The following is a 16642-nucleotide window of genomic DNA, read 5'->3' as shown; positions in this document are numbered from 1 at the left end:
TCCAGTGGCAAACATATTGGAAAAACCCTGCTTTTTTCTAAATCCAAGTACCACAGAAACTTTTACTTTATGCTATGTGACAATAAATCATATATAATTTAGTTAGACAAGATTAAGGAAAAAAAGTTATTTTGTCTCAGCATATAGATACATTAGCATACCCTTTGTAATGTGAATTCATGTTCAATTGTAATAAATCTCTGTAATTCTAAACCAAGTGATGAGGTGAGAATATTTATAAAAGGTCTTTATTCAGTACTACTGTTAAATTTAATAAAACTGTCATGTATAATATTTGTTACTTTGAAGACTAAATTATAAGATCTGGCAGTTTACTCATTTACAACTTCTGTGTTAACAAATAGTGGATGTGCTGTAGAAGGAATATAGGCCTTCAAATATTACTAGAATTCTTTGTCATACATAGAGACACAAAGCAAAATTTAAAAGCAGTTTATTCAACTGAATTGTCTGTGATAATGATAATTCTAGAAAGAAGTGCCTGCTAAAACAGCCATCTTGATAGTAAGGTACTGATCTTTCATTAATTAATTACAGAATAATTAATCTGTAGATCTAAGGATGACTCAAAAAGTCTTCTCACCCACTTTCTGCTATAACATTCCCAGATGATAAAAAATAGGAAGAATTTCATGCTTTTCTTTAACACCCCACTGAACTTCCTTGAAATCATAATTTGAAATAATCCTTGACAGAAACAGTGCATATATTTTTGTTGCTGTATAAAAAAAAAAAACTGTATTTATCATTGCTTATGTCAACGGTTGACAGCACTGAAGCTCTGTATGATAGTCCGAAAAACTCTTAATGCAACTTTTTCCCCCATGTAAGCATGACCTTGGAATTACAAGCCCTGTTTCCCACACATTACTGATGTTATTTAAAGTGCCAAAGTTTCAGGAAAGAGAAAATCTGCATAAATATACCACCTACATATTCCCATTCTCATGAGCCAAGATCTTGCATTATAACAGTTTCTTTCCTGCAAACATTCATACTGAATGCACAAAAGCTACAGGAGATCCAACATTACCAGAGCATTTATTGGATCTGCAGGAAAGCTAGCATTAGAAGAATACCCCTGCAGTGAGCATTTCATATTCATCATGCTTGTGTAGCTCTAGAGTAACATTCTGATGAGTTTTCTGGAAAAAACAAGGCCAATATAAGGTATACTAAGAAGACTACATTAGCTCAAAGACTAAGCTCTTTCTACCTGCTGTGGTCTTTGTCCACTGATGGGAATTATAGTGATTGTAATTGGATGCTTTGCAAGCTAGTCTTTGGAGTGGCGGTGTTAGATGCAAAGTAAATTATAGGGACAAGTATGTAAATACAAATCCCAAAGGCTGGCTGTCCCCTCTTCCCCCCAAAATATCACATTTATATAATTTATAGGCTAAATAGAATAAATGGTGAAGGGTTTAGAAAAAAATAATAAATTTGGTCATTCTGAAGGAATGCAGCTGGAGTTAAGAGGTATTGAACAGACAGAGCCCTGGGAATGTAGTGAATTTTTGTCCACTGCCCTCTTTATTTTGGAATAATTTTTTTATGTATTTTTTGCTATCTAGAGCTCTTGATAGTTACGGAGTACAGAACTCTGTCTCCATGTACAGAATTGTCTATTTGAAGTCTGTAGAAAATATTCCTCAGTTATAAAACAAGCTGATAATCTTCCTGTGATTGAGTTGAGGATAATATCTTCCATAAAGTAAGCAGCAAGAATGCCACGATCATTTAGAAAAGACAGTATAACATGTAGCTTTCACATTTTCAGTGGTTTATCTTATAAAGTTAATCTGCATAATTAAATCTGTTCTCTTTGCAAATAAGCTTTTGTTTCAGGCACATTAACCACAGCATGATAGCTTGCAAAGAAATCAAAGTCTGAAGCTAGAACAAGGTCCCCTATTTTAAAGACATGTAGCCATCAATTCCACACTTACATGAACACTGGAATTCATTTGTACATAATGAATAAAGTCATAGTGGAAAGTCTATTAAAATGCATTTAATCACTCACGTCTTTGATTTAACATCTGTCTAAAGCCTAACTTCAGAATTAAATAATTTATCATAAAATTGCATAAAAGCCCATGTAATGTAGCTATTAATGAAACATTAATTCAAAATTATTACAAAGGAAGTTTTTGGCTGGCCCCGTTTGATTATCCATTTACTGGGTTTGTTAAAGTCATTAAAAAAAAACATTAAAATGTTTACAAGTATGACTCTTTGGTGTTTGGCATGCTTCTTGTATTACCAATGGTTAGCTCTTCAGAGACTAATGTCTGTCTTTTAGATCTTTAGATCCCTAAGCCTACCTTTTTTCATCAATTGTTTCTTTTCAGGCCGTTTATCCACATAGTAATATTTATTCAATATCAATATCAATATCTATCTATCTATCTATTTATCTATCTATCTATCTATCTATCTACCTATCTATCGCAATTCACATGTCTGTGCTGAATTAGTGTATATCTTTGGAAAAACTCTATCTAAATGTAAACATTTCAAAGCACACCAGAACTGCAAAATAGCTTTCAAAAATAATAACCATCTAATTCTGCTTATCTCAGTCTTAGCGGGCAATGGCAGGAAAACACATGATGAATGTAGAGGTGGCAGCACAAAGCAGAGCAAAATGTAGAGGCAATGCTCGTCTTAAAACAGTTCATTTAGTGACGGTTCAAAGTTACAAGTCTAAGTGCTATTGCTATCGATGCAACTGCACCAAAAAAAAGTGACTTAGGATCATTTTTCAGACTTACAACCGTCGCTTTTGTCTCCATGGTCATGTGATCAAAATTCAGATGCTTAGCAACTGACTCATATTTATGACGGTTGCATTATGCTGGGGTTATGTGGATCACTTTGTGCAACCTTCTGACAAGCAAAGTCAATGGGGTCATCAGATTCACTTAGCAACCATGTTATTAACTTAACAGCTGCAGTGATCCACTTAACAATTGTGGCAAGAAAGGTCATAAAACGGGGCAAAACTCATTTAACAACTGTTTCACTTAGCCACAGAAATTTTGGGCTCAGTTGTGGTCGTAAGTTAAGGACTGTCTATACTTACTTTTTTTTTAAAAAAAGATCAGTTCAGTGCAGCAGCAACAAGTCTTGAAACACCCTAACACAAAAGCACAGTGCTGAACTTTTTCGTTTCTTAACTTTTAGTCAAAGAGCTAACAGTGAAATATTGCAAACCAACTTCTTTCTTATCATTCTTAAAGCATTTCACTTACAGTTTTGAATTCCTATATATATATCACAAATAATAAAATATAGGAAGTTTTTGTTCTGATAAAAGAGATCACATGTCTTTATCCAACCGGGTTTTGCAGGAGCATTCTTTTAGCAAAATGGAACATTTTCATAATTCTTTTTTCCTATGGCAGACTTAAGTATTCCAACCTATTCCGCATGGTAACTCTCAGGGACAAATTCAGTAGGCTATACAGAGAGTGTAGTGAGTAGGGAGAATTGAGATATATGAGAATCTCATATGAGAATACATGAGAAGATGTTTTTTCTTAGTGCAAATCTGCCACTACATCCTTTTGAAGGTGTTTCAATATTAATTCTGTGCATCAAAATCAATTTGTTGTACAAAACATGCTCAGGATTCCCTCCTTGAGAGACAGATATAATGTTGCTCTGATGTCTAATAAATGAAAAATAACAATTAATAACAATTATGACTGTAAATGATGGGAAAGAGGTTTCTAATTATCCAATTATCTGATATACGCAATGATTCAGGTAATTAGCTCAGCTCTAAAATTTGCACCTGTAATTAATTATGTGTACAAAAATGTTAATGATTTAATGCAATACAGGTAAGATTGCACTTATTTATTTATTTATTTATTTATTTATCTATCATTAGTGCATGGATAATCTCAACAAAGTGAACCATGTATTTCCCCCTTCTGCTTTATAGCCAAATTATCTGAATTTATGTTATGGTGCTATAGCAAAGCCTCTCTGTTTGATATGTTCATTGTTTAAAGTGTAACACATCTGACAGCACAATTCTTCATTAACATTATGTGGATTGTTCTTCTTTTAGTTGCGCTATAAATATTTATGATTTAACACTAGAAAGAAAATTTAATAAATCAGTTCCATGAAAAATAATGCTAGATACATAAACTCTGGGAGAATGTTACCACAGAAGGAGTCTGGTTGCTTCTTTCTATATTTTATTAAAGGCATACGCTTCTGGAATGGTTGGATTGATCTAGAATTTTAAAAGGGGTAAGGCAAGAAAGAAAGGATGGTTATGTAGATACAGGTGACATATGAAAAGGATTACAAGCACTTCATCGATTAGCCATTATAGGGTGTTGATCTTTGATAAGATCTTAGCCTAAAACCTTTTGATGCAAGTTCAGCAGACTCTTTAATGTTGGTGTAATTGTTGTTCTAAAAAGTCATCTTGAAATCTGCAATCAAGTATCCTAAAATAGCACAAGATGCTCTGATATTGCATAGTCCTTTTTTTTTAAAGTCTTGTTATGAAGCTTGTGTTCATTAATTCTTAAGTACAAAATCTGTCAGGCACAAAAGGACCAGGTTTACATATGAAGGTTCAGGTAAGCTGATGTATTGCTAAGCCTATACACAGGAGTTTTCTCAAATAATGGCCAGCACCTGGTTAGAGTTAGATAAGGGTCAATAGCATTCAAGTTGGAGTTGGATTTAGTCTACGTATCTAGGCTCATCCCTGTTTTAATTCTGATCCAAGGTTCTATCATTCCCTATCCTATACAGTCTGACTATTTATTTGGCTAAGTTGCTAGATCCTTTATTCGCGTACTACTCCTTTTATCACATTACATCAATTCATGAAAGTAATGCGTGAAGATGATTATGATCCTACAAGAAATCTAGACCCCTGCAGACCAACTTATGACTTTTATTTGTGATGTGTATGATGGCTAGCTGTAAACCTCTGCTAATGAGAAACAGGAGATAAGATTCAGAGGGGTTTCTGTCCCTGAGAATCTTCAGAAAAAACAATGTGGTTAAGAAACAATCTTGACTCAAAACAAAATTGGCAGGGTTAATTCAGTACAATACTAGTGCATTAAAAGTCTATGCAAAGTCATATCATTATGTAGATATTTCAGGGAGAAGACCATCTTAGTCTGAAAAAATCAAGAATCTGAAGGAATCTGCTGTAAGGTTTTGATTTAACAACATACATTCTAAATTTCTGGACTCTTCTAATCTAGTTAAACAGGAAAACTGAAGTATTTTATTTAAAAGCTTGGTCCTGGGGAAGAATTTATGTTGTGCCCATTCAGATTGGGAGTAAGATTCTAGAATAGATAATGGCAGCATAATTACCTATCCAGTTGCTCATTGATCTAGGACAGGGGTAGGAAACTTTGGCTCTTTTATGACTTGTGGACTTCAATACCCAGAATTCCTGAACCAGCCATGCAGACTCAGGAATTCTAGGAATTGAAGTACATAAGTCATAAAAGCCAAGGTTCCCTATCCTTGACCTAGGACAACAACTCATTCAAGCAACTTAGAACTCAGAGGACATATGCAGCTAGTGATAAAGGAAAATACTTACTGGCTTGGTAGAGTTTGTAATAAAGACATCTCATGCCTGATAAAAGGGATTCTGTATGTATGAGACCTTTCTTTCTTCTATAATGTATGCCATTACTATGTATCAGAATTCTGTTGCATTTCTGAAAATGCAGAGTATTGCCAAATGGTTAACCCAGCCGGTTGAGCTAAGACCTGGCAATCTACCTTGTAAAGTCTCACCAACAAAATGTTATGGAAAGGCTCTAAAATGAATCAGATATGGTGCCCATTAGTAGGATCCTCAGGCCAGAAGGTACCCAACAAGCTACTGGAGAAGAACAAGGACCTGCAGTGAATAGTCAAGGGCAAATGATGTGCCTGGGGCAAATCCAGCAAGAATCCCTGTTTCTAATGCAATCATTGATGAAAGCTGCACAAACATCAGTGTTTGTTCCATTTTTTTAAAAGGGTGACTCTAAGAATTGCTCCAATTACTGCATAATTGCTCTTGTCCCTCAAGCTGGCAAAATAATATAAAATAGAACAGAAAAATGGTCAAGATTTTTTATTAACAGGGACTGGATGAGAAGCATTTATTTGAGATCTTATGATTGCAAAGCTTTCATACAAAAAGAAGTAACCATTGAGCTATTTTTTTAGAGAAAAAGTTATGGAATTATTATGACTTTATGTCTCACATCCATATTCAAATCCATATGGATTGTTTGTCATTGATAAATACAAAATTTAACAAGTTTTGCAGTTCTAAATAGAATGCTAATACATTGCACAAGCTGATATAAGCATGAGAAAACATCTAGTGAATAATTGGTTCTGAAATTTAAATAAGTAACATACCATTTGTTTGAAATATAAATGGAAAGAAATACTGTATACATATACATTCTAAATTAAATAATGCTATTTTTTTGTCAATAGACAAGATTTGTTTTATCAAAAGCACCTCCAATGGGGGTTAAAGATCCATGATGGAGTATGTGACCATGTAATTGAATCCATACTCTTCTGTGGATTCATCAGCATCTACAAGGAGGTACAGTTTTGATCTGCATTGGATGTTCTTGCTTTGACAGCGTACTATTCTGAACTCCTGGTTTCTTATTGCTCTTTATGTCACTAAGATCTGACTATCTGAGGAACCATTTGTCTGGAGTATAGACATGTTCTGGAACATCTCAATGAAGGAGCATCATTCCTAGGACCTAAGAAGTTCACCTACTCTGTAGAAGTTCCTGTTCTCTGGAATGAACCTCCAGATTATTACAAATCAGTAATGAATGTGACCCCAGTTACAGCATATCCCTTTCAGATTTACCTGAAGTATGCTGATCCTTATCTGAGCACTAATGGCCTTACCATTAATTGATGTATAATCTTTGCCACTGGCTTCATGTAGATGTTAAACAGGAAAGAAGATTGTACCACTCCACAACAGAGGACCTTAGAACTGGATTTCTAAGTCCACCACATTGCTGTAACTGTCCATGGATAAAGAAAGAGACTATTTTAAAACAGTGTCTCTCACTTCCAATCTCTGAGATAGTATTAAACAATGCCATGAACTATGACAGAATTTCTCAGCTTTGGTATATTGAAGATATATGGACTTCAGCTTCCAGAATTATCCAGCCAGCATGAAGTCCACACATCTTAAAGATGCCAAGATTGAGAAACACTGATCCATGGTACTGAAGGCAGCTGAGAAGTCAAGCAATCATAGTCCCACTATCCCAAAGGTGCTTTTTCACAAAGCAACTGGACTTTCTTTTTTCTCTTTGAAGATGTTTTACTTCTCATCCAAGAAGCTTCTTCAGCTCTGGCTGGATGGTGGAGAATGGGAGGATTTATACTCTTTGCAGACAGTTAGTCATTTGCATTCTTTTAGAGACTTGTTGAGGCCATCTGGAAGCTTATCTGTGTAGTAAGGGTCACCTGAGTAATGAAAATGGGTGTGGAGCCTTCTTGAAACTGTTGAAAGGACGTAGACTGGAGATAGATGATGTCATATCTCTCCCCCTCTGTTGAGAGAGGACTGTTCAGTTTTGACATAGATGGCCTCTTCCGTGTGTGTGTGTGTATGTGTATAAATAACATTTTATTAAGTTCTGAAATAAAATAGAAACTACAAAGCAAATAGTAGGACACAGTGGGGAGGAAAAAGGAAGAAGTGAGGAAAAGGGAGGAAGAAAAGAGATTGACTTCTGACTTCTCCTGTTGCAGTAGAATAAAGCATTAATGTTGAGCCTAAACTTTTTACTTTTTCACAATAGTAAAAACTAACCATTTCTGTAACAACAAGTCAATCTAATTAGTGAAACCCAGAATCAAAGTTTCATTTTTTTCCACCTCAAGCCTCTTTGACCCATCTTTCAAACCAGTGATCCTCTCTGTCCAAAATGTGGACTTTGCTGTCTTCAAAAAAGTGGCCCTTGTCTTTTAAATGCAGATGGACTGCATTAAATGACTGAGAATCTCTATAGCCACACTAACTTCTTTGCTAGAAAGGGAAAGTTAGAGACCAGTTAATAATTTTCCAGGCTAGCTAGGTGTTGACTTTGTGAATAGGAAGCACACCATCACTGCTTTCAAAGCCAGAGCCACTTCCTTTCTTACTCTAATCCAGCCTTCTTTCAACACTCAGAAGACTTTCGTAACTCAGAAAGTAAGGATATAACCTATACATGATGGACTTGCTGATCTGGATAAGTTTGTCTGCCTTCTTAGGTCTAAGAAGGAATTCATCCTACATAACTTTACAAGATGTAGCTTTCTTCACCTCAAGAAGATCAGCCCAAATAGTGTCTAAATCCAAACAAATCTGAATGATTTTTACTCTCTAGGTCAGTGGTTCTCAACCTTTTTAATGCCGCGACCCCCCAACCGGTCGTAAGTCAAGGACTACTCAACCAGTCGTAAGTCGAGGACTACTCAACTGGTGCAGCACCATTTGCAGAATGGGACTTTTGGAGGGCTCAGCAGGGCAGAGACAGCCTGGACAATTCCTATTGGCTTTTGAAAGCCAATAGAATTAGACTCTATTCAAGAGAGTCTATTCTATTGGCTTTCAAAAGCCAATAGAATAAAAGGGAGTAGCACAGCTAAGGAAAAGGGGGAAAAATGGTGGACTATGTGGTTTGGCGACCCCCGTGAAATGGTCGTTCGACCCCAAATGGGGTCCCGACCCACAGGTTGAGAACCACTGCTCTAGGTGCACTGCAAATTCTTCAGAGGCCACAGTAGTTCTTCTTGCCCATCATTCCCCAGAAAGGGTTTGGGTCACTTTAAAGAAGACTACTGGTCAAGTTGAGATGAGGAGAGCCTAATGGCATTCACATAACAGAAAGAGCCCATGGTCCTGAGGTAGATCTCAGAGAGACAGGATTTGATTTTGGATCGTCTAGCCTCTAATAGTAGAAATTCTGAAAATAACAGTGCTAGTAGAACAAGAGAGGCAGAGACTCTCACTAGTACATAAACATTAGAACTTGCCTGCTTATTCAATAAATGGGAATAAGTCAGATTAGATGCTACTGAGTAAAAATAAGGTTGGAGTTATAAGTTATATTATCGGCTTATCTTGGAATTTCCAAGAAGCCTTATTAATTATTGAATCTGAACTTAGCCTGTTGGATGCAGAAGAAAAAAGATCCCTACAGATGGCCAAGAATATCCTTAAATATATTGGATAAAATAAATGCAATGGAGATGAATATAATTCCAAAGTTGGTTGATTGATACTTTTAGGTACTTAGTCTATAAAATTATTTTAAACACATGAATGCATTTGTTCAGTAAGGAAGTCCCAAAAGATTTTTATAGCATAAACGACAACTATTTGTTAAGAAAAGTGGATTTAACTTTCCATACTTTCAGGTTTATTACTATACATTCATACTAATTTGGTCACTGTTTGGTACAAGTAATTTAAAAATGCTGTTCTTTGTTGGGCTCAACTTGGGATTTATCTACTTTCCCTGTACCCCAAATTCTCTATGGTATTCATATCTCTGTTCTTTTTTATTTGTTAAATTAATTTGCTACTTATCTCACCATGGGGCTTTCAGAGCTTACATTTATCACTATAGGACATATATGAAAACTATTGGATTACACATTTTTTTAAAAAAAATCCCATCTTTATTACTTTTTAAGTAACTCAAGGTGGCAAACATACAAAATACCCTTTCCTCTTTTTATTTTCCCCAGAACAATAACCCTATGAGTTGAGTTGGACTGAGAGACAGGGCCTGGTCCAAAGCCACACTCCCTGTTTTTCATGCCTACGGCAGGACTAAAACTCAGGATAAAAGTCGTCATTTCTAGGACAATACCATAATCACTTAAATTAAATAATTTAAATAAACAACAATCAATAAAGAAACTTAAAATTTATCTGTTTATCAACTACATAATTATGTTGCAATCCTAATTTTAAAATACTACCTAAATCTTAGAGATAGATGGAAGGAAACATTAAACTTTCAGATCATTATAAATAGACAATTTATTTGAAATACCCAATTAGAAATGAAGAAATTATAAGTTCTAGGCCTCCCTTTGGTATGGAGTGGGTGACTTTTGGCACTCTCTCATACCCCATCCACCTCACAGGTTTGTGATTGTGGGGAAAAATAGGAGGCAGATATATTTGGTAAGTTTGCTATATCTATTTGTGTTTGCATGTATACGTATGTGTGTGTATAAGTAAATGTGTGTAGATAGATAGATAGATAGATAGATAGATAGATAGATAGAGTGCTTTTTTGTAAGAAAAAAGCTATCAGAACTCAGCCCCCCCCCCAGCCAGGCCATTCCTTGATCGACAACCTTTCACTCCCCTCCCGAGCCAGACTGCCATGCTAAGTTGGATGGGATGGGTGGGGTAGACCTGGTCCCCCTCTGCCATTTTGGAGCCAGGAGAGAGTGACAGTGAACAGCTCTGCTGCCGCTACGCACTGCTGCAGGGGCTTTCTTTAAGCTTCGCCCTGCAGATCACCTGCCCGGAAGCAGTTGCCACCTCCTTATCCTCTGCCAACTGTCCTGTGGCTTGCGCCATGACCAGGTGGCACAAGCCTGCCCTGCCATCTCCCTCTGAGAATGGAGAACACAGAGGCTCTGTGCAGGGATCCAGAACAGAGAACAGCACTTGCTTGCTGCCTTGCATTGCCCCGCATGTCCCTTCTCCCTTCTGGAAACGGCAGCCCCGTTTCCTGCCACTTCTCTTCCCGGCACAGCTCTTCCCTCTTCTCCAAAGCATTTCTTTTCTAACCTGCTTTCCAACTCTGGCTTGTTTCTCTTCTACTGCAGGGAAATATTTATTTATTTATTTATTTATGAGACTTATATACCGCTTTAAGTGCAAGCACTCTCTAAGCGGTGTACACCAGTAAGCAATGTATATATATGTTTACATTGCCCCCAACAATCTGGGTCCTCATTTTATCTACCCTGGAAGGATGGAAGGCTGAGTCAAACTTGAGCCGGTGAGATTTGAACCGCTGACCTGCTGAACAGTCAACTAAAGTTGTTGGGTGGAAAAAAAGTTCAGTCAGACCTTCCAACTACTTGTGAGATCATTTTTTTTTTTTTTTTGCAAGAAAAAGTCCATTGAAAAAAGGTGCCAGAATGCCATTCCATGCAATCTATGACAAAAAAGCCCTGGATAGATAGATAGATAGATAGATAGATAGATAGATAGATAGATAGATAGATAGATAGATAGATAGATAGATAGATAGATAGACTAATCATAACAACAACTTTGAATTAACTTAGCTGTAACAAATGTTCTTAAAACTTTTCTTGTATTAAAATATGACCTACCTTACAAATTGATTTACTTCACAAATTTGGCAGCATATTTAACTTAAGCACTGCTATGTAGATTATTTGTTTCTGAAGCTTACAATGATAGCAATTATTTATGTAGTTTTGGAATAATGAGCCTGGGTGGCTATCCTAATAAAGCAATGGAGGAATTAAATTAGGTTTGTGTTATCTTAAAATGAAGTTAATACTGCAAGCAGCTTCAATAAAGGAAGAAAAGAAAAGAATGCATATCTACTGGGTGCCAAATAATACATTTAATGAGGGTTGATTACAAGATGTTTCTCAGGAGCTAGAGTATTAACCCATATGGTTTGATTCTGTACTACTGTTATTGGCCTTGGGTTGCCATCAACAACATTGTTAATATGACCCTGTTTGTTAAGATTGCATATATTCTGCTTAGCTAGATTCCCCACTGTCCTGAATCTATCAAGAAATCAAGAATTCTGGATTTGGGGGAATAGAAGTGCTCTCAAAGAAGTAATGAACTGGAAAGAGAAAATAGATTGTCAAATTTGCTATTTGTCAACAATTTTCAGTGCAGAGGCAAAGACAACTTTCAGCCAAATATGGCCAAAGTTATGAAGTTATTTCTAGATGTTTCTTTTTCTTTTGTATTTTCTTTGCCACTGTAAGTTTATTAACTGTGTGACTCATTAATCCTCTAATGCTGTTGTATCCATTTGATTTTTTATTAGCTTTTATAAGAAAATTATGTATTTAAACACAAATACAGTGGTACCTTGGTACTCGACTGCTTCAAAACTTGTCAAAATTGGTACTCAATGTATTTTGACACAAATATGTCTCAGTATTCTGTATTTGTTTAGTACTTATGCTGCAACAGGAAGAGGGAGATGGCTACAGAGAATGGGCAGGAAGTCTGCCATGCTGGGAAGATCACTGAAAAAGAGGGGGTCGGCCACCCAGGGCAGATAGGAAGTTGGCCATGCTGGGAAGGTTGTTGAGATAAGAACGGGGACAGACAGAAAGTTCTTTCCAGCCAAAATAAAGGGTTACCTGATAGGTCATATGATTTGTTTGGGACTCATTCTTTTTAGTACTCATCATACTTCCCCGAATTAATTAATGCCAAGAACCGAGGTACCATTGTAAACAAAAAAGGTTAAACAGCAGGTAGGTGAGACTTGCCCTATGGAAGTCTCCTCCCAGTCCTTCAGCTCCTGAGCTAGATCAGTTTCAGTGTAAGATTCATTGAAAAGTAAGCAGTGCACATCACAAGGGTTGTTGTACTTATTTTAGTATGCATGAAAAAAGAAGTATTTTGATGATATGTTAAATGTTGTAACATAAATTTCCAGCATTAAATCTTTTGATCATGTTAACCTACATTTTTCCTCTCCTTTTGCTTCTTTGCTCACTTGATTTTTTTTAATGTAAATAATTTAAAAGTAAACAGATTTTTTTTGTTTGCTGAAGTAGCATAACTTTGATAGTTCATTCTTAGAATTAAGAAATTAAAAATAATTATACATAATAAATGTTTGCAATTAATTTGGTAAAGTAGATGATAACGCATGCTGTAAAAATCAGGCATCCAATATTACTTTAACTTAGTTAGATGTGAAAACTATCATTTGGAATGAATGCTCATAAGGGTTGTGAATGAAAGGGAATTTATGGACAGTGAACTAGAATGCTGCAAGGAAGTTGGAGTGGCTTATTATTGTCAAAATGATTAGATCATGTTATGTTTAATTTCTCTATTAATAACCAAGATGAAGGCTTTTATATCACATTCATTTATCTGGCTGCCCTTAATGAAATAGTAGAAATTAGAAATGTCAATTCTTATGTGAGAATACCAATAACAAGCCTACGCATATCCAATAGGTATAAATGGAATTTGCAGAAAAGTTCAATAAGATAGAGTAGTGCTATTTAAGACTGCAACAACATCATTTCATTGTCTTCTCTTATTTGTTTGTTTTATTTCAGTTTGAGTTGTTTGGCTGTCCCCCAAAATAGCAAAATACTGAAAAATTAAACAGCAAGTACAAAATTAACTACAAAAAACATACATAAACCTGTCTCACACCCAAACTCTGGGTTGCATCTTTCTTTTGAGTATGTATTATCCCATATTTCTCCCTTGAGGGAAGGTTTCATATATTTTGTTTATATAAATAATGGAAATCACATACTGAACAAGTGGAGATAGGTTATCACTTTTATTTGACAGGACAAGGGAAGGCGTTTAGTTCTTCCCAGTGGGAAACCTATAATTTTGAAGCATTTTGAAGAGTACAATATCAGGATATACTGAAATCCTGGCCTTAATTATTTGGGAAATGTGAAACAGATTGAGTTGCTTCAAAATGTAGATTGGGCAAAATCCTCAAGTCTCCCTAGGTGGAATAAGATGCTTCCATTTGTGACTTATATTTGATTGTCCCAATTCTAAAACAACTGTTCTCTTTCCAACTCACCACTGTTATCTCTGTATCAACCTGAAGCAAAGATCCTCAAATATCTTACTGCTGATATCCATTTTAGGTGGTATGAGGTTCAAAATGGCACGTACTTGAAATTGTTGGATCTGGCAGTGCCTTGTTTATGATGTAGTTAGATTAAAATAATATGTTTTACATGTAATTACCTGAAATCACCTGGTTCAAAATGTATCAGCTAAGCTGCCAGTAGATAAAGCTCAGGTCACACTATGTTTCTGTTGAAAGCCTTCTATTGAATATCAATTGCTTCCTGATGCAACTTGGCACTTCCTTCAAACTGTGAGTTTTCTCACAGTCATTTCTGTTTTTTGAGTTTTCCCATTCTATGCATATCAGCTGATAAAATAGACTAGTGTTGGAAGAAAAGTCTTCATCATGGTTCAGTCCAAGCCGGGGATAAACAACATGGCAACTGCTTTAGAAAGAAGGTTGAAGTTTATTGAAGAGACAGAAAGATGTCTCTGGCAGAAAAGAGAGTGAGCACATGTAGGGAGTGGTTTTTTATACTCTTTGGAGCCTTTTGTTTGGAGTTGTTCCTGTGACATGAACTTTGATCTGAGTCTGAGTGTGCCCTTTGGTTGTTGTTATTAGTTGCAAAGTCATGTCCGACCCATTGCGACCCCATGGAAAATGTTCCTCCAGGTCTTCCTGTCCTCTACCATCTTCTGGAGTCCATTTAAGCTCACACTTACTGCTTCAGTGACTCCATCCAGCCACCTCATTCTCTGTTGTCCCCTTCTTCTATTGCCCTCAATCTTTCCCTTTGGTATCTCTGTGTTAATCCTATTATGTCCTGCTTTAGAGTTTGGGTGGGGTATGTACATTTTAGGAGTCTTTGTCTTCCTAAGCTTCTAGCTTCAACCTTCCTGATAGTTTACATCTGCATTTCTATAGAGCTGGTTTCTGCTTGGGGAAGGGAGACTTTGGCTATTAAGAAAAGCTAGGCATGTTTTTTTGCCTCTTTAAGATCCTTTGAGGAAATATATTTTCCTGCCCTTTTAATATTTCCTTCTCTGGGGCACTGACTTCCCACACTAGGAAATTTAAAATTTAAAAAGAAAATTATTGACAAATTAATATTTTAACACATACACAAACTCTCTCTCTCTGTCTCTCTCTCACACTCTCTCTCTCTCTTACATACACACACACACACAGAGAGAGAGAGAGAGAGAGAGAGAGAGAGAGAGAGAGAGAGAGAGATATACACATGCAGAGAGACTGTGAATATACCTTCTTTATGTTTCATTTTGTTAGCCAGATTCAGATCCTACATGTACAAATAATTATATTACAAGAGATGCTGGTTTTTCAAAGGAAAACTTTAAATTAAAGTTTTGCAGTTTTTATCCATTAAGATTTGTTTGTGAACAAATAAATCTATTTTTGATCTCTTGACAACACTTTTGGATGTGTACTGCTGTCTTAAAACACATCGCACCTGGAGAGTCTTAATCCTTGTACAGGTTTTTTTTTTTAACAAATGTTATAAAAAGAATAAAATCAACCATCTCAGCCAAACTTTTTTCTCTCTCTTTTGTAATCTCACCAGTGGATTTTTTTAATCATTATTTTTTTATGTGCTTTTGATATTAAAAAAGAGCTGTGTGGTTTAAACTCCTTCAACAATATGGCAACAGACACTAAAAATAAAATAAAATAACAAGCACAGATGATAGTTTTCCTGTATTGTATTATTGTATTATTGTTGTAATTGATTAAGAATATCTGTGATTTTTTATTTTTTTCTATTGTTGCTCAGTTATCTTGAGCTGTCTGTTTATATTGCATTTCTTTCATACATTCTGAGCTTAGTTTTTCTAGAACCTTCAGTAAAGGAAGTTGCCGCCAGGGTTTTCTGTCTAATCAGTGGAAAAGTTATAATAGACCTATCAACAATCTGTGCTTATTTTTGCTGTTAATGTGATTTGTTTTCTGCTCTCAATACAGCTTTTCTTTACTTACTCTTCCTTACAGAAAGTAAAGATTTCAAACTAGCTCTATTATTTTCTACTGTAGGGTAGTGTTAAGCTAATATAGTATATATTTATATTTTTCATATCTGATTTTCTGGAACTTATTTCTTCAGCATGTTCAAATGCTCTTTTATTATTATTTCTGAAATAATCTACTTCAAACTCTAAGGACAGTGAGACCACTAGCTTTGATTGTCTCCAAACAATACATTTGCCCTATAATAAGTGGTAAATTAAAGAATAACTCTTTTTGTCCACTGAAAGGATGTGATTAATACGTATTTTACTGTTCTCTATTCAGCAGATAGCAAAGATGTAAGAGCCCTGAACAGACAAAAAGGCCTAAATAGCCACATATTCTGGGAAACCATAAACAGATTATGAGGATAATTGTCTTTTCTGTTATTTTCCGCAAGTGGTATTCAGAGGACATGTACCTCTGAAAAATATAGAATCCCTGATGTTGTGCTCAAATCCATGTTTTTGTGTTTTGGGATTCGAGGCATTGAAGCACAACATATCATAAACCAAGTTTCTTTATTTCATCTTAACTCCACTCCAAGCAAACTGCAAAATGGGCACGCAGACCTTTTATAGTTTTCCAACCCCCAGGCAGTCCAGCCAATAGGAATCCTTCTTTCTTCATGCCTTGCGCATGCACAGTAGTCCGGTGCAAGCCAGTCTGGTCCCGGGCAGATTGCCTGGGACCATTTGCAACATTTCTGGGCCTGCTGAGTTTCCTCATCAGGCCCAGGACAC

Source organism: Crotalus tigris, unplaced genomic scaffold, assembly GCF_016545835.1.
Source record: "Crotalus tigris isolate CLP2741 ecotype Arizona unplaced genomic scaffold, ASM1654583v1 scf7180000018270.1253626, whole genome shotgun sequence".
In the NCBI taxonomy this organism is placed as follows: domain Eukaryota; kingdom Metazoa; phylum Chordata; class Lepidosauria; order Squamata; family Viperidae; genus Crotalus; species Crotalus tigris.
This window is presented reverse-complemented; position numbering follows the sequence as displayed.